This window comes from Meriones unguiculatus, chromosome 12, assembly GCF_030254825.1.
Source record: "Meriones unguiculatus strain TT.TT164.6M chromosome 12, Bangor_MerUng_6.1, whole genome shotgun sequence".
Classification (NCBI taxonomy): Eukaryota; Metazoa; Chordata; class Mammalia; order Rodentia; family Muridae; genus Meriones; species Meriones unguiculatus.
The window spans coordinates 1,651,221-1,670,000 of record NC_083360.1 but is presented as its reverse complement, the minus strand read 5'-3'; the positions used below and the strand labels follow the sequence as shown (position 1 = coordinate 1,670,000).

The following is an 18,780-nucleotide window of genomic DNA, read 5'->3' as shown; positions in this document are numbered from 1 at the left end:
ATTTTAGTCAAGTTCTCTCTCTTCCTCTCTGTCTGTCTGTCTTTCCCTTTCTCTCCCATCTCTCTTTTTCTCTCCCTCTCCCTCTGGCCCTGGCTGTACTGGAACTCACTGTGTAGACCAGGCTGGTTTCAGATTCACAGAGATCACCTGCCTCTGACTCTCAAGTGCTGGGATTAAAGGCATATGCCACCATGCCCAGGCCAATTTAGAGACTTTTAAGAAAGTATATGTGACATAAATGAAAGAGATTGTGGTGATTTTTTGAGGTAGTTTGAGATGGAATGACTCTTGGGCAAATCTAAATACCCACTCCACCCATGCTCATCCTCTGAGCAAGAAAACTGACTTTATATCTCAAGGCCTGAGAACAAACTCCTGTTGCTTAGTGCTCTGCCCTTTCACTCTGTGGCGTTTCTGTCAGCCAGGCTCCTCGATGCTTCCAGCCTCAGAGCTCTTCCTGTGTACCCTCTGTGTCTATCCCTGTCGATCCGCTCCAGAGGCATTCCTCTGGAGGCGCATTCTTGGAATCCTGTCCCACATAGCTTTCCTGAATGACTGCATTTCTGGCTTTTGCTGAGAAGGCTGACTGGCTCTGAGTCACACCTTAATCTCTGCAGCAAACAGTTTTCTAAACCACATAGTTTTCTGTTCCCACAACAGGATATCTGGACAGAGTGAAAATTTTCCAGACCAGCAAGCACTTAATCCCCATTTCCTTAATAGTGCATTCCTTAATTTGTCACTTTGTCACTTGTTTTACTATAAAGAACAAAGAGAAATCAGGTGGAACCTTCCATTCTTTAAGTAGATAGTTGCTCAGATAATTTAACTCCTTATATGTTATGCTTTCCACTCAGTACAGAAACCAATTTTATGTTTTTCTACTACTTCATAAGGAGAATCAATGCTCCTCCTGGTTACCCAAAAACATGTTCATCACTTTCTTCTGAGTCTTCATCAAGAACCTTCAATGCTCATCATTCTACCTGCCATCTCTCCAAGGGAATCTAGCCTCTTTCTATCATGAACTTCAAAATTTATGGTGTGTCTAATGAAAACCCAAAGTAACTTCCATTTTTAATATATACAGAGTATATACAGTGTCTGAGAAGTTCCCTGCTTCCCAACGTTAAAATTTTGTATTAATGTCTTAGAGTAGCTGTAATGTTATGAGACATATTAAATAATGACGATTAGGCATATAACAGATCTTTTATGAAGAGGTTTATTAGGTAGAGATGGGGAGAGAGAGAAAGGAGAGGGGGACATAATGGGGAGAAAGAGAGCAGGGAGAGGGGGCCCAATAGAGAAATGGGAGAAGGCCAAGAGCAAGAGAGACTGAGAGAGAAAGGACCAAGAGAGAGACCAGGTTCGGATTGTACCTTTAAGGGGCAAGGAAACCACGCCTTCCAGGTGTGGCCACCTGGCCAGCGACACATGATGACATCATAAGTTGCTAGGCAACCCAGAAACAGGTTTGCTTCCAAAATCCTGACAGTAGCTATAACAAAATGGCACAAACTGTGTGGCCTGACAGCCAAACAGATCAGAAGGATTAACCATATTCTACTCTCTCCACAGTCTCTCCACAGTCCTCTCCAGGAGAGGATCCCGGCTTCTTTCAGTCTCTGGCACTCCCAGGAATCCTTTAACTTGGTCTGTTTCTTCTCCCCTAATAAGGGTACCGGGTAATAGGGTACTGAATGCCTACCCTACCCCATTAAGACCTCATCTTAATAATGATTCTATTTCCAAATAAGGTCACATTCTAAGGTCCTAGGAGTTAGGAGTTCAATATTTCCTTAGTGGGACTCAATTAAACCTATAACTAGAGATAGATAGATAGATAGATAGATAGATAGATAGATAGATAGATAGAATACATAGAGATAGATAGATGATAGATAGATGGATGGATGGCCAGAAATGAAGAACACAGCTCAAACTCAAAAGTTCATATAGTCAACACCTAGATCAAGACAGAACGTGAACAACACCTTTCGCCTTCCTCGTGCCCTTTCCTGGTCACAGGCTCTGGCCATCATAACCGCGAGGTTAGTCTGAGTAGCTGTATGTCTGCACAGATCTGTTCTTCTTTCAGTTCTATTTTACGCTGATAAGATGGACCTTTTTAAAAAATGCAATCCAGAAGTTTAGTGCATTCAAAAATGGTGCAACCATCACCAATATTCCAGATCATTTTCATCATCTAAAAAGAAACTATGGCCCCATTATCATCCTTCTCATCATTCACTACCCAACTCCTAGTAATCCCTAATCTACTTCCTCTTGCTACCCACTTACTTGTTCTGGACATTTATCTCATACAACTGGAATCACATTACACACAACCTTATGCTTCTGTCTTCTTTCATTTTTAATGTTTCTGATTCGTCAGCACCTCATTTCTTATGAGTGAATAATAATACTATGTATAGACATCTCACTTTATGTCTGTTCTGCAGTTGGTAAACACTTGTGTTGGTTAGTTTTCTAGTTACTGTAAATAATGTTGCTATGCACATTTGTGTATAAGTTATTGTGTGGGCATATACTTTCATTCTTTAGGCTACAAATGTGTGTTCTCTTGTGGTCTAATCATTAAATACAGTTCAAGACTTAGTGGAGATATCAATTCATTGATTCTAAGTTAAAAGTCACCTGATCCACAGGGCTAGAGAGATGGATAAATGCCTAAGAGCAATGGCTGTCTTGGGGGGACTTGGCTTTTATTCCCAGCACCCCTGTGGCACTCACAACTGTCTATCATTCCAGTTCCAAGGGATCCAATGTCCTCTTCCGAACACTGCAGGCATCAAGAGTGCATGCAGCGCACAGATATACATTCAGGCAAAACACTCACACACATAAAATGAAAATACATAAATCTTAAAAAACAAACACACACCAAAGAGGAGACCGAAACGCTACAGCAGCAAGTACCTTGGAGTCGTGGAAAACTGTAGCTTCCTTGGTTTTGATGTACACTACCATTTTCTGTGCATCCTTCCAACTGGTAAGCAGTTAAGTGTTTTTCACATCAGTGTTATTGCAGAAGCAAGACCTGCATCATATAAGTTACAATAAAATGATGCCTGCTTAAGGCCAAAGTGGAATATTTCGGAAGCTGCTGATTTCAGGGGCAGTGGCAGGGTGGAGGTATTGGAAACAAAGCACATACTCATCATCTCTCCCTGATAAGGACATTAGAGAAACACAGCGGAAGCAAAATCCCAGAGGTCTGCTCTCTCTGCTCGATGACTCTGGCAGCAATGATAAGGACATGGGATAGGATCTCTCTCCTCTCTGTCTCTCTGTCTCTCTCCTACTCCCTCACTTTATCTTTTCTCCTTCCCTCCCTCTCACCTTCCTATTTTAAAAGAAATGAATGCATAGACAGACAGACAGACAGACAGACAGATTCTTCTAAAGGGACATGTAGCAAATAAGATATAAAGAATAATAAAATGAATACATGTGTACAGATAGCCCAGATGATCAGTGTTGCTAGCAGTTTTGAGGTTTTTGTTTTTATCTCAGTGTATTCACTATGTTAAGTTTTGGGGGATAGTTTTTATTATAATCATTGTACATCTGTATGTACCTCTAAACAATGTGTTTAGTTTTATTCCTTTACATTTTTACATGGGGAGATCCCATGGCTTGCATTGTTCAGTCACTTGTTTATTTTTTCCTACTCAGTATAGTGTTGGTAAGATGAATTCATATTGGTGCATCTTGGTTTATTCGCCTTTTACTACTGCTTTATAGAAATGGTGTATAGCATCTGTTCTTTGCGCTGACAGCCGGCTGGGTGGTGTGCATGTCTCTCCTCTGTGAGCAGCGCTATTCTAAGCATTCTCACACACATCACTGGAATATGCTGCTTTCCAAGCTGCATTCGGGCACACACATCTAGGAATAGCACTGTTGGACCACGGAGAATCTGAGTGTTTAAAGTAATGGTGAGCCATCTTCCCAGGTGATAAGTCTGGACCATTAGCATGCTAGTATTCACCATTGCCTTCTGTCCTGGCTAACTCTTGACCTTCTCAGGTGTCTTCATTTTGCTGTTTGAATGTATATAAGATAATATATCCAATCACTGATAGTAACTACAACCATAAAAGTAAAACAGTAGCTTAAACAACATCTATTTATTGTCTTTCATTGGTTTTTCATGTAATGGGTGGTTCTACTGATCTAATTGGGCCAGACTCTGCTGGTCTCGCTTATATTTTCCCATTACAGATATCTGGATGGTTGGGTTAAGATGGCTTCAGGATTCATTTCTATTCTACAAGGGCCTCATTCTTCAGCTGTTAGTACGGGATGATCTTCATGGTTACAGCAGAGGAACAGGAGAAAGAGCAGAAACGTAAGCACTTCTACAAGCTCTGCCTTCCATTACTTTGCTGTTGTGTGTTGAAGATGGGTGAGAGCAGCGTCTGAGTGAAGGCTGACACCACTGAGACTGTGACCATGAGAGGGCGTGAGAATTGGGGTCGTTGCTTCACCCAGCCCACAGAATGGGTTTAGTCTGGGCTTCCTTCATTGGAAATAAAAAACAATAAAATAAAAGTCCAAATAGCAATTTAAAATGACAACCTAATCATAGTTTCTACCTCTTTCTCATTTCAGCAGAAACTCTGCAAAAAGAAGTGGCAGAGTCTAAGTCCCCTCTTCCGCCCACTAATGAATCACTTCATGCAAATCACCTGGTAGTCCGTGTGAGGGAGGGATGGCCTTAGGCTGGCAGGCTTCCTCGTGCCCGGTAATGCAATGACATTATTCGGACTACAGGGTTTTCCTGGACTATGCTCTGCTTAGTGAATGTCTCTCTGTCATCTGACGACTTGCCTCATAGCAAGGCCTGGATGTTTTTTTGTGAGGGAGAGAGGAACTGCATTCACTTCTCTTGGCACTGACTACTGCCCATTAGCTCATTTTTCCCTCACATCAACCTGGTAAAGTCGGGAATGGGTGGTTTTCTGGTCTTGCCGTACGGCCCTGTTAATTGTTATGCTTAAAACATAGCTGTTTATATTTGATGCCCAAGCCAGAACCTGCTCTTAGGGACACTTAAGCTGTAAACATGTATTTCTCCCTCCTGAACCCTATGTTTCTATGCTGATATGCAAAAAAACCAAAACCCCCAAAGAACAACAATAAAAACAACAAGAACATGAAACACAACCCGAGCCCCTCGAGTTCAGATGTCATCTCACTCCCTGTCATCTAAAAGCCGCCTCTTCTTCACGCCTTCTCAGAAGATGGTCTATAACCCGAGCCCATTTTCCACCAAGCGTTGGTTCTGGAAGAGTAGACAGAACATATAACAGGCAAAGCAGCTTCCAGTGGGATAATGAGCCCTGAGAGAGGCCCATGGGGGTCAATCTGGTGGTCACAGGCCTCTTAGAAAGAGGAGTACATGCCACATGCTAGGATGCCGTGAGAGCCAGGATGGAGACCGTGACCTTGAGAGTCTACCCTGGACCATCTGTTTTCCTTCTCTGTTTCCAGTCCCTCTATAAAAGTTGAGGCTCATATGCAAATGCCAGCTGCCTTATGGGATCATGCTAGCATCATAATGTAAACCTAACATGAGAGGATCATTCACACACACACAGAATTAACCAGGAAGCAAAAGACTGGTAAACTTGACCTAATTAAAAATTAAAAAAAAAAAAAAAAAAAAAAAGTTTTCTAACTGTAAGATGTCAGAGCCAGGCATGGTGGCGCACGTGCCTTTAATCCCAGCACTCAGGGAGGCAGGAAGATGGGTCGCTGTGAGTTTGAGGCCAGACCGGTCTACAAAACGGGTTCAGGACAGCCAACGCTACACAGAGAAACCTTGGCTCAAAAACCAAACAAACAAAAACGATGTCCTTAGCTGTGCGGAAGGAAAGCTTGACAATGTTTTGAGCGGCGCCTGTGATGCCACTTCCTGTCCTAAGCTCATCAGCAGGCGGTCAGGTTCCTTCCAAGGGTGCAGGTCACATCCCTCACTGGAAGTCTTTGTGGCAATTTTGACTAGTGCAATAGCACAGAAGCAAGGCTGTATCACGCCTGGTGCAACATGACAAAACAGCACACCTTTTAGCTCTCTTGGGATACTCGCCTGGGAATTCCATATTGTAAAGCAATATAGGCCAGGGCTAAAGAAATAACCTACTGGTAAAGTATTTGCCTTGGAAGCACGAAGACCTGAGTTAGATGCCCAGAACCCACGGTAAAGACAGTGACAACCAACGAACCAACTCACTCACTAAAACCTGCTTTGTGGTGTGTGTTTAAAACCCCAGCACTGGAGAGGTAGAATCAGACATAGCCCTGGAACCCACTGGCCAGCCAGCTTAGTCTTCTTGGATTGCTCCAGGCCAATGAAAGACCCTGTCTCAAATGGAGGCAAGGGGACGAATGGTGGGTGCCTGCTGAGGAGTAAAACCCGAGGTCGCTCTTTAGCTCCTGCACGTATGCATACACGTTCATGCCACACACTCCCATGTGCACCTTTATACAGACAGACAGACAGACAGACAGACACACACACACCATCGCCACCACACCAGCAACAAACCATATTACCCAGGACTACCTGTGTGTACGTACATGCATTAGTGCCTGGTGCCTGTAGAGGCCAGAAGAGGGTGTCAGGTTCCCTGGAACTGGAGGTGCAGATGGGTGCTGATGGCAAGTGGGTGCTGAGAGCTGTGTGTAAGTCCTCTGCAAGCAGCAAGTGTTCTTCACCTCTGACCCGTCGCCAGAGCCCCCAGTTCTCTGAGCTACTTTTTTAAAGACAGAAGTGGTCTATCAACAAAAAGTATGATGTTTAGAGAACCTGAAAAGATGAAAATAAAGTATTTATGGAGTTAATGTGGGTCCTTCCAAGCACTCTATCTCTCTTCCTGTAGGAGAAATTTACTTATGTCTTAGTCAGACCCTCCCTAGCTGCTTGAATTTCCAACTTGATTCACTACAAATGCCTGTACTCTGCCTCTGCCCTTCACTGGTACTGGAGGGTCTTTTGAAAAGCACAGATCTGGGCTGTGACACGTCTCAGTGTGTAGAGTGTTTGTTGTACAAGCATAAGGATCCCCAAATCCAAATAAGAGCTGGGCATGATGACATGCGCTGGGGGTGAGGTGGAGACATGGATAGTCCTGGAGGCTCACTCATCCAAAGGGAGAACCCCAACTTCAAGGAGAGACCCTGTCCCAGAAGCTCATAGAGATTGATAGATGAAGATGGTCAGCATCTAGTTTTAGCTTTCACATGTACATATATAGATGAGTACACACACACACACACACACACACACACACACACACACACACTCATGAAATCACAAATCTGATCATTTTCCCACCTTTTTTCATTACCAATACATTCCAGAAGCTCTCTGTTATTTTGTAAACAAACACCCCACCCTTTGCTTGAGCAAAAGCCCCTGCCTGATTTTGTTCCTGTCTGCCTTTCCAACCTCACTGAAAGCCGAGCTCTGCAGTCAGGACTATGCTTGGGCCATATTGTACCTTCTCTTCTCCCAGAACCTTGAACATCCAGGAGCCACTGGGTAGTAAGACGTTACCTCTCCCTTCACCTAGTTAAATTCCACCAAGTTCCATCTTTGTTCAGATTTCACCTCAGTCATTATTTACTAGGGAAGGCTCCTACAACCTTCTAGGGCTCGCTAGCTATGAATTTTTCAGTGACTTGCATGGCAGTCTGTTTAGCAACCAGCCCAACAGGACAGACAGAAGGCACTTTATTCCTCACCAGTACCTAGCTTAGTCCCCAACACAGGCGGGTGCTCAAGGACAGTTATTTTTTTCTCCCAAGGAAGATACATACATGACTTAGGATTGAACACCCCCAGGTCACTGACTCTAACCTCTAACGCCCTAACTGCAAACTACCGCCTCGGAGCGCGGTGGCAAGACTGCAATGTGTTTCATGCCGGCTGCTCTCACGAAACCTCATATAGCAGCCTCGGTTCGTGGACTGTGAACATGGATGGCGCGTGTGTCCACCATGGTGCAAAATGCATCCCAGCACACTCAATGCTGAAGTCCCACGCGTGACTCAGGAGGAGGAGGAGAAGGCGTCAGACACGGGGTCCCTGCTCAGCCTGGGAAGGAGCTGCGTCGCTCTGCCCGTGATCTGCAGGCACTGCGGAACGCCCCATGTCTGCCGGGTGCCACAGACTGTTCTTCCTTCAAAGCCCCGTTCTACAAGTACACACTGCTAGAAAAATGAAAAAAAAAATGGTACCTTTGGTGCCTCTTACACTGTAGGAGTTTCTAGTTCTGATATTTACAGCTTTATTGTAAATTGGTTGATAAGATGATCCCCATACCCTAAGCCAATCTGTCCCTTTCCATCATCAATTATGGATGAGAGACCCTTGGGAGCACTAAAAGAGTGTAATCAATAATGGGGGGGAAATGCTGAGCTACAGAATGTTCTCTGCTCAAAATACATGAGCTACTGAGTCAAACTGCCCTTGGCAGTTTTCTACAATTTAGTGCCTGGGTCAGGCTCCTCACTATGACTAATAAGAACAAACATGTGACCCACGTGAAGACCAAGCCACCCATCCGCCACATATGTGCAGGGGCCTCGGTCCAGACCAGGCATGCTCCTTAGTTGATGTCTCAGTCTCTGTAAGCCCCCATGCGTCTGGGTTAGTTGTCTCTGTTGGTCTTTTTGTGAGGTTCCTGTCTCCTCCAGGTCCTTCCATTTTCCCCCAACACTTCCACAGGACCCCCAGAGCTCTGCCCCATGCTTGGCTGCGAGTCCCAGCATCTGCCTATCTGCTGCTGGCTGGAGCCTCCCAGAGGACAGTCAAGTTAGGCTCCCGTCTGCAAGCATTGCAGAGCATCATTAATAGTGTCAGGGGCTGGCTCTCTGCCATGAGGTGGGTCTCAGGTTAGACCAATCATTGTTTGGACATCCCCTCAATCTTTGATCTCGCTTTATCGCTGCACTTCTTGTAGGCAGGGTAATTTTTGGATTAAAGGTTTTGTCTGTGGGTTGTTGTTCCCCTCCACCCACTAGTCTTCCTGTGGGTCGCCTGTCGAGTGGAGTGGGGAAGGAGCTGTTTCTTCCATGGATTCTATTGCCTGCTTTGGGATCACTTTCCCCTGGCAGGGCTGCCTGGCCTGGCCTCAGTGGGTGAGGATATGCTCAGTCCTGATGTGACTTGCTGGGAAGGGTTGATACAAGGGAGGGGGAAAGGGAAGAGGCTCTCCTTTTCTGGGGGGAGGGGGGAGGGGAAGGAGATACTGGGAGGAAAGCAGAGAGGGAACATCCTTGAGATGTAAAGTAAATAAATTGAAATAAAAAAGAATAAACATGCAGTCCCCCCCAAAAAAAATATGCCTTATTTGAGGCTAAGCACAAAATGAAGTCCCTATTGAAATCTGCGTACCTCACCCTCCACTGTCTAGAAAAGTAATGAGTTCCATCTAAAACAAAGCGAAACATAAAACAAACAAGCAAACAAACAAAAAGCAAATAAAACCCAAGTAGCAAGTAATAATAACCTGAATTCATTTAATATCTACTAGAAGCCTGTTCAGAATCAGATGGTTCTGTGTTAGGATGAACCTTCTCAAATGCTAAGTGAAAAAGAGCAATGCCCACTTATATACTTATTTGCATGGTAAATTCTACCATAACTCACTTCATTCAGAGTCAAAAACAGCTTCCCAGGGACTTGGGAAGTAGCAAATAATATAATCACCATAAAGCTGAAAGTGTTATGGTTGAGGAGTTATAAGTATAATCTTCAGTTTTCCTGTTGCAACAGAGTTTGTATCTATTTTTCAAATGCTAAAATCATAAGAAAACTTTTTGAATTATGATACATTCCTGCTACAAATACTGATATATTAGTATATTCCAATCTATAAACAATAGGAAACTTTGATTCTCCTGGGCTAAACACAACCAAACTGAAACTTTCCCAATAGACATGCGTACTAGATCCCAGAAAAATATTTTTAAGCAACTTTTCACATTTGCATTTGAGTTTTAATAATTTCTCTGTTACATCGAATGAGGCAGTGTTTGTGGACTGGCTAACCCTGAGTAGTCATTGTACACTGATGGACGCTCTGCATCATGTCTAGACACCTGCTTATTCAACCAGAAATCGGGCCTTCTTGGGACTCAGCTCAGATCCTGGCCTCTCCACTTACTCCTGGATGAATCACTGCCAAACCCCCAAAGGCACTTTTCAGTTTCTCAACTGGGATGAAAAATCTGCCAGCTCGTCCATCGTCTACTCTCTCCAGCTCCTGGTGGAAGAAAAGAACACCCCAAGGATTCTGAGGAGGTCTGAACATGATGTCCAAGTTCTCCCAGGGAAAATGCTGTGTCAGAGATGCAAGACAGTTATTATGATGGAACTGGAGATCTTTATGAAAAGGTCACAAACAACGCAAGATGTATAAATGCTGAGGAAAAGGCCAAGTGTTCAGTATCACCATGATTTTTGTGACTGTAAAAGTAATGTATTTTTGGTTAAGAAAGCACAAAATAACCAAAATGAAGACAAGACAGTAAAAACTCATGCTAGAGCATCTCCACACAAAAAATATCCACAATACATCTCACACTGATTATTTATCCCCTTTCGTTTCATTGGTTGTCTAACATTATGATTATTTAGTTAAATAAATTAATATAAATATTCATAGTGGATTTTCTTATCTATGAAAAATGTACCAAAGCCCCCATGAGAAAACTTCTGTAGTGTTTTACACTGAGGAAAACATACATAACTTGGATTCTTAATCATTTTTTACTTTCTTCTTTATTCCCTAGCCAAGCTGCACACACACAGACATACACACACACTCCAACACACACATACATTTTAAACACACATACGCACACTCACACACAGACATGCACATATGCACACACATAGACCATTCTGTACAGCTCGGCTCCTGAGGTTTGTCTTGGATTGTACTCCCTGTCCTCGAGGCTTTCCATATCTGTGTGTTTGATTCCTATTCTACCAAAGGGCCATGGTAGCAGAGGAGTTTGGGCTTTGGAACAATACAGCTAAAAGCCAATCACAAACCTTCTGCTATAGGGTCAAAGCAAGTTCTTTCACTTCTATTTGTCTGTTTCCTCATCTAGAAAATAAACATAATAAAGGTTCTTATCTCAGAGATTAGTTATGATAACCAAATGCCTTAAAAGTGTGATCTGAACCAAGTCTCTCCCACCGAAACACGCCCCCATCTAGAGGCCAGATGGTACTGTGTGTGTGTGTGTTTGTGTGTGAGTGTGTGTGAGTGTGTGTGAGTGAGTGTGTGTGAGTGTGTGTATGTGAGTGTGTATGTGTGTGTTTGTGTGTGTGTGAGTGTGTGTGTGTGTGTGTGTGTGTATGACGTAGCTCATTGATAGAATCCTTGCCTAGCACTCATGGTGCCCAGCCTGATTTTAAAAAATGCCCGTGTGACATACAGTCATTACACATGGATGTAAATAGCTTCTACCCCTGACTCGGAACATGCCAGGGGAAAACCTATGCTTCCACCCTGTTCCTACCAGCTTCGTCAACTCCAAATACACATCATCTTTCACATTTGATATTCTTTATGCTGAGAATACCTCATAAAATCAGCAGCATCAAAAAATACTGCTCTAAACTCACGGGGCAGTTATGTGTGAGTCATTTGAGAACATCCCGATGACACTTTCTAGTAAGATGCCAGCATCCAAGAGTGCTCACTTCTGTGTGATATCCACTCTCTGGGAATAGGAAGGGCAAAAGCTTAAAGCCATCTCCAGGCTCAGACCAATCAGCCAGCCAAAATAAAATAAAATGCACTGCCCTTCCTTCACTTCTGCCGTCTTTCGGCAAGCTGCTCAGCTTCTCTAACTTCTCTAACTACCCCACCCGTAAATTGCTAGTAATAACGGCTTCTACCTTGCAAAGTTGAGTCATCATTGAATTATATGATGAATGGGAAGAAGCCAGAAACATCACATACTATTTAACAACTACTAATAATAACTACTTAATAACGTGTGTGTGTGTGTGTGTGTGTGTGTGTGTTGCTGGAAGTTAACCTCAGAGCTATGTGCAAACTAAGCAAATTTCTGCCACTGAACCACACCGCCATGCCTTTAACTGTAAATATTTTACTTTACTGCATTTGTGTTCTAAAGGTTTTGAAAGGGTGGTGGAATTCTTCCTGCTCAGAGACAAGGAACCTGATGCGGGACAAGGGGAGGCGTGCTTGACATGAACCCCTGAAAATGAGGGGACAGCTGAAAATAGAAGCACAGGTGCGTGCTGAGTCCTTGACAAGGTCCTCTGGGTGGAGTGAGAGCCTTCCCTCTCACGTAGGGTCAGTCAGTGAGGGCGTAGATGAAGTGCTCATGATATGGTCCGCGCTGCTGATCTTGTGGAGCTCAGGCCATTCTTCACAAGGGCCAGAAGCTGCAGTTTAGTGAGAAGAGAGCCTGTAAAGGGCCTCACCCTCAGGTCTCTATCCATTAACAAACAGAAAGCGCAGAAGAGTCTCTAGCTCCTGACAATGGAAGGCCCATTGTTAAGAAATGTTACAGTTTCCTTTCTGTGCTGAATTCCCAGCTTCCCAGCTCGAGTGGCCAACTGAGCTTGCCCGAGGGGTCCGGAGGCTAGGGTGGGTATGGGAATTTGCAGAGAAAGAACAGGAAAGCCTTTCTAGCTAATGACCTTCTATTGACTCCTGGCAAAGGTCCTTGTTATTCCCGAAGCAGACTGGGTTTATTTTTGCCCTTCCACTTCATTCATGACCCTTCAGGCAACGCTGGAAACATGGACGGGTCTGTAAGCAGCTCTGAGGCTGAGCTCTCAGGGGAGAACATGCCGGTGGTGGGCTGGGATCTAGAGCCCACTAGAAAGCAGGAGTGTTTGAGGCTATAATGACTTGACCGCAGGGCAACCTATTTGGTTAGAGGAAAATGGGGAGAGAGGATAGCCTGCCAGGGGCTCAGGCTCCATCTGAGGCCAAGGGTGGTTCTTAGGAAGATAGGCCTCACGGTGGCAAACATTTAGATCAAAGGCCGCTATGAATTCTTATTCATATGTAATTATCTAAGACATCCAAAACTCATTCATTGTCTTGAACAGAAAATAAATCATAAGTTAGACTTTTTATTGTTTTTTTTTTTTTTTCCTCTCTCTCTCTGAAAGGTTATTGGCCATGCCAGGAACTTGTCTCTCAAGCAACGCCTCTTCTCCTCTGCCATTCTGGGCTTCGCCGTGTCTGAGGCCACGGGCTCTTGTTTGAAGGTTGCCTGCCTCATCCTCTTTGCCACGTGAGGCTCTGTGGGGTCACCTAGCCATCCCTGCTGCTTTGACTCCATGCCAGTCCTGGTGTTGGAGTGTGCTAAGCTTTACCGTTAAACAACAACAAAGAAGACTGTTTCATTCTTCATCGTCCTTTTTGTATCTGACACACAGTAAGCATTTTTATTATATTTTTAATCAATGTGACATAAAACGGGGCCCCAAGAATGAGTTCTGTTCTGGTTTTGCAGCATGAGTAGGATCACAGTGGTCCTGGGTCACACGGTGCTGGTTCCCGAAAGGGCCACTGTTTCCTCGGCCATATTCACATCACTGCATGCTTCTTGTGGCTCCTAGAAAAGAGATAAGGAAGCCTACCACAGTCGTCATGGGGCCTGACACAGGCTCGCGCCTAGGATCCTAGCATTTGGGGAATAAGGCAAGAGAAGAACTGTGAGTTCAAGGTCAACCTGGGGTATACAGTAGGTTGCAGGCCAACAGATTAAACCTCGTCTCAACATTTTTTTCTGATAAAGCAAAGACAGCAGTGTGTGTGCACCATGTGGTGGTAAGTGGGGAACTGAACAGGTGAAGCCTTCGAGAGCTTATTAGGTCAGCGCAACATCCGCTTCATGCTATCATGGTGGACACACGGCACCTCGCGTTTGTCAACACTCCCCGCACTGACCAGCACAAGGAACCAACCCGAATGCATGTGCTTCTGAAACATAGAATAATAATGACATAACAAATACTGTTATTACTGTTATTACTGTGTGCATGACACATGCACATGGCCCACATGCCCCAGCACATATGCAGAGATCAGAGGACAACTTTGTAGCATCTTTTCTGTCCATCCACCTCTCTGTATATTTGTGGGATTGGATTTATGTCCCCAAGCTTGTGGGGAAAGTGCCTTTAGCCATGGAGACATCCCAGCAGCCCCTAACACAGTGATAGGAGGAGTCTCTGGCATGGAGTGACAATGTCTGTGTTGTAAACACACGAAGGCGTTTCCCTACAGGCTGGCTGACCCGAGTACTGTACTGTGAGAAGAGTCCGAGTCCGACCGCAGAGGAAGCCGCACTCGAGGGCTGCATTCTTCGTAGGACCTACATTCCCCACTGGGCCTAAAATTCTAATGTCGCTATTTGTGCATAGTGAGAACCAACAATTTCACCATGTTTGGCTCCTCCCTGCTGGACATAGATGATCCAGGAGGAGAGAACGGAGACACCGGTGTGGGAACGGGTGGGGTTTGAGAGGACAGGTTCGCCCTCGTGTCCGCTTTTGCGCCGGCAGTATCTTGCTTGTGTGCTGCTGCGAGAGAGCGTTCAACAGCGGGTGCTTGGCCATCGGCAGAGGACGCGCAGCTGCAGACGCTTTGAAGCCCAGTAGGGAGGTGCTCCCCTCGGTAGGGAGGGGTTCCCCTCGGTAGGGGGGGTTCCCCTCGGTAGGGAGGGTTCCCCTCGGTAGGGAGGGGTTCCCCTCGGTAGGGAGGGGTTCCCCTCGGTAGGGAGGTGCTCCCCTCGGTAGGGAGGGGTTCCCCTCGGTAGGGAGGGGTTCCCCACAGTAGGGAGGTGCTCTGTCTGGTAGAGGACTCCCAGCTGTATCATTCTGTGATGGAAGGCAGAGCGTGGGAAGGACCGGGCCAGATTGCCCTTCTGTAAGAGCGACAATGCCTTCCACCAGGGCCTTCCAACAGCGTTCAGTTTCAGCACGGATGAAAGTGGGCTTCCAACGCACGGCAAGCAGCTGAATCCAAACTACTCCTAGGTGAGTTAGTGGACGTGGCTGCTCCGCTTGACGTGTCAGCTGAGGGACCATAGAGAGGGACGCTGGCACCCAACAGCATCAAGCCCACCAAAGCAGAGCTCGGCTTTAATACACTTTCCAACAAGAGAATCAGGAGGCGCTGCCTGATTCCGGGACTGAATCGCGAGGAAAGGTAAATGACCCCAGAGCATGTGGTACAGCTAGAAAGCATGAAAGCTGATCCTCACGTGTGCGTGCACAGCTGAGGTGTCAGGTGGACACAGGAACCAAATGAAGGATCTCTTAAGAGCCAAAGATGGAGCACACTGGGGCAACAAAATAAGTGACGACAATCTAGCTCACAGCATAAAATAAGTGTCCAAGAATGCGCACTGGTATTTGTGAATTCAGAGAATCGATTTTGCTAAGTTCGCCTCTGAACTCCACTTGCACACACCACCCCAAGCTTATATATGCACAACAACAATAAATAACAATAATAAATACAAAGAAATAGAAAATTTGGCACAAGCAAGGACCCTGAAGACACGTGACAGCTAAACAAACTGTGATGCCCTTAATAAAACCCTGAACAACAACAAAAAAGAACGGTAAATGGGATTTGTGAGGAAAATAAACTAAAAGAAGTTTAAATGAATAACGGGCTTTAATTAATAATGATACGGCAATACAAGCTCATTACTGGGGCCGAGTGTGTGATGTTAGTAAAGGGAGCGTGTGTGAAGGCGGGAGCAGATGCGGCCTCTCTGTACGGTTTCACAACTTTCCTGCAAACTCAGAATTGTCCTAAAGGAAAAGGTAAGGAAAAACACAAACAAACAAACAAACAAACAAACAAAGACTAGACCTTCGTGCGGAGATTCCAGGCAAGCTCAGCACACTCTTCCATTGCCCGTTAGCTCCACCTGCTCGCGGGCTTCCCCCTCCTGCGCCTTCCGTCCAGGTCCCGGCTCTCTGTTTCGGCTCCAGCAGATCCAGCTCTAAGCCTTCCGGCAACACTAATGTTGGTCTTCACCCTGGCGGCCGCCTCAGCCGGACAAACTCCTCGCCGAGCAGCTGCGCCCTGCAGCGGCCCCTTCAGAGCGTGCTCACGCAGTAGCTCTCCCACACACCCTGTTTAGGGAGACGTGCTCGGACGCCTCCGTTCTGACTCCAGTGCGGCCTCCAGAGCAGGGCAAACGGGTGTGAGAGAGCCCTGCAAACCTGACCTCAGCAGGGACACTGCGAGACTTGGGAAATCCAGGAATGCTTCCCACAAAAATTAAAAACAAGAACAGAGAAGGCAAAGTGCAGGTGCATGGCACAAGAATGAAAAAAAATCCAAGTATGGGAAAGTTCCTCCTGGATTCTAGGCTCCCTATCACTCTGCCAGAGGCACGAGAGGCCCCGGGGCAAGGCCCATCCTCAGTGTGGTGCTGGTTTGCTGACTCGCCCACTTGTCTCCCAGTTGCTTCAGATAAGCATTACTCACCTTTAAGAAGAAACCAAAAATTACAGACAAGAGTCTGACTATGTACGCCCCGACTAACCTAAAACTAAGCAGCAGTCCCCTGTCTCGGCTCTCTGAAGATGTTTTTATTTCGTATTCTAGTCTATGTGATGAGCTTTGCCTGTGTGGATCTTTGCACCACATGCAAAGCTGGCACCCCTGGAGGCCAGAAGAGGGCGTCCAAGCCCCTGCAACTGGAGTTACAGATGGTTGTGAGTGGCCCTGTGGGTGCTGGGAGTGAAACCCGGGTCCTCTGTCAGAGCAGCCAGCTCCCTGTCACCACCTGCTGATGAGCCATGAATGCTGAGGGGGTGAGGACTGGGCGGCAGTGGCAGGTGCCAGCTGCCCGTGGACCTCTTTGGCTTCATTCTCACTACCCTCTACCCTGGTCGGAAGGGAGTAGTTTAGTAGAGGGAGAGAAATGTGCAAATCATTTGAAGCTATTGGTCTTTTAACAATCTACAGAAGGAATGCCCTTTAACCGCGAAGCGGCTAGTGCTGCAAAGTAGCCATGCCTACCAGAAAGAAGAAAAGCAAGCATGAACCATATACACTTGGGAGTGGAGGCCAGGATCGTGAGTTCAAGGCCAACCAGGCCTACTCAAGGAGACCTGCCCACACACGCACACCTTTTTGAAAGAACAGGTTGTGTATAAACATGTTTTTGAAATTTTTCAGTGACGTCAGGATGTTTTGTGCCTTAAGAAACAAATACACAGTTTTGTCTACTGCTAACCTTATTGAGAATGCTAAGCAATCTGCCCTCCCCTTAACACACTGAATTCTCACACACACCTCTGTGGCTCTCTGTGCTCCCTGGTTTTCCATTATCATGGACTCAGAAGAAAGCAGGCAGTCTAGGCTGCCAACAGAAGGGAGTCAGAGTGGGGCCCAACAGAGTTCGTGTGGACCAAGAAGCCAGAACCAGCCAGGAGAAGACTGAAGCTTGCCAGTGGCATTCCTGGCCAGAACAAATCAGAAGCTGCCTAAGGGGCAGAAGCTATAAGATGGGAGGGGCAGATTTAGAACGGCACTACCCAAGAGTCATTATGAGTCAAGAACAATTATGACCCAGCACCCAAATCTTCAAGTCTTCAGTACATACACTGACCATTTCAAGTAATTCTGGCCTTTCATTCTATCACTCCTCCCCCAAGCTTTCGACTCATGAGCAATAACAGACTTTTGGAGTCTTCCAGGAAGACTATAAAGCTTCATATTTGATAGAAGGCATGCCAAGGAATTTGGCCTTTTTATTTTTAAGTGCCAGGATAGCTTTTGATGCTAGCTAATAGCCGAGAGCTGCCAGTAAGAAATTTCACTCTCTTGGGGATGCCTCTCCCTAAGGAAGCCCAGGTGACAAGGAGTGGACCCATGCAAGCAGTCCAGTCACCATCCCTTGCTGAGTTCCCTGCTTAGCCAACTCGCTCAACGAAGAAGCCACTACTGACAGCACAGACATGGTGCAGAATCTGTCTGCTGTGACTCCAGAGCATAAAAAACATGGTCCTGTGGTTAAAGCATGTGCTCCAGAATGACATTTTACCCCGGCTGATGCACTCCCAATGACACTGTGTGATAGACAGCATCATAGAGATGGGGAAACTGAGTCTTAGGGGGTTTTACAACTTTTGGCAGATCACAACACAAGGATTGACTGAATCCCAGGTTTATTCAAATCGAATCCTAAAGCTCTCACACCTTCCAGGGAATCATGGGAAGTCTCCCTGACTAAAAGACAGAGCCAGGGTTGTGTGCCTTTCTCCCAAACACAAACTGATTCTTCCACACTGAAATAATAATGTGAAGCACATTGGAACTGAATCTCCATTGTGATGCACTGAGAGAATGGAAGTTCAATCTGCATTATTTAGAATGAGGGCCTTTGGGGGGGGATTGGGACTGTACAGCCCACCAGGCAAGGACTCCACGACTGAACACAGGCAGCTTTATAAGATGACAGAGAGCCTGAGACACACCTACAATGCCCTGAGCTGCTTCAGGCATCTGATGTGACCTTTGCTCCGCACCATAACCCCAGGGAAACCTCTTCCTAGCTCACCTTGTCTGTGGTAGTGTGTTATTAGAAGGTGGACTATGAGGAAGGCTTTAGTCTCCTGGGCAGTTCTCTTCTTCGTTCTAAGTCTTCCCAGAGATGACAGGCACCACTGCTGCTTGCGGCGTGGAGGGACAGCGTGGAGGGACGGCG

At 45.8% G+C, this 18,780-nt stretch overlaps 1 long non-coding RNA gene across 1 annotated transcript in view; it reads left to right on the top strand.

The window, feature by feature from the left end:
• LOC132646712 (uncharacterized) overlaps positions 1 to 5,186 on the top strand; it is an 8,736-nt gene extending 3,550 nt beyond the window's left edge. Inside the window, exons 2-3 of the long non-coding RNA XR_009584963.1 lie at positions 4,252 to 4,378; positions 4,642 to 5,186. This is a non-coding gene — a long non-coding RNA (uncharacterized LOC132646712). The remainder of the gene's footprint in view (positions 1 to 4,251; positions 4,379 to 4,641) is intronic.
• The last annotated feature ends 13,594 nt before the right edge of the window (positions 5,187 to 18,780 follow it).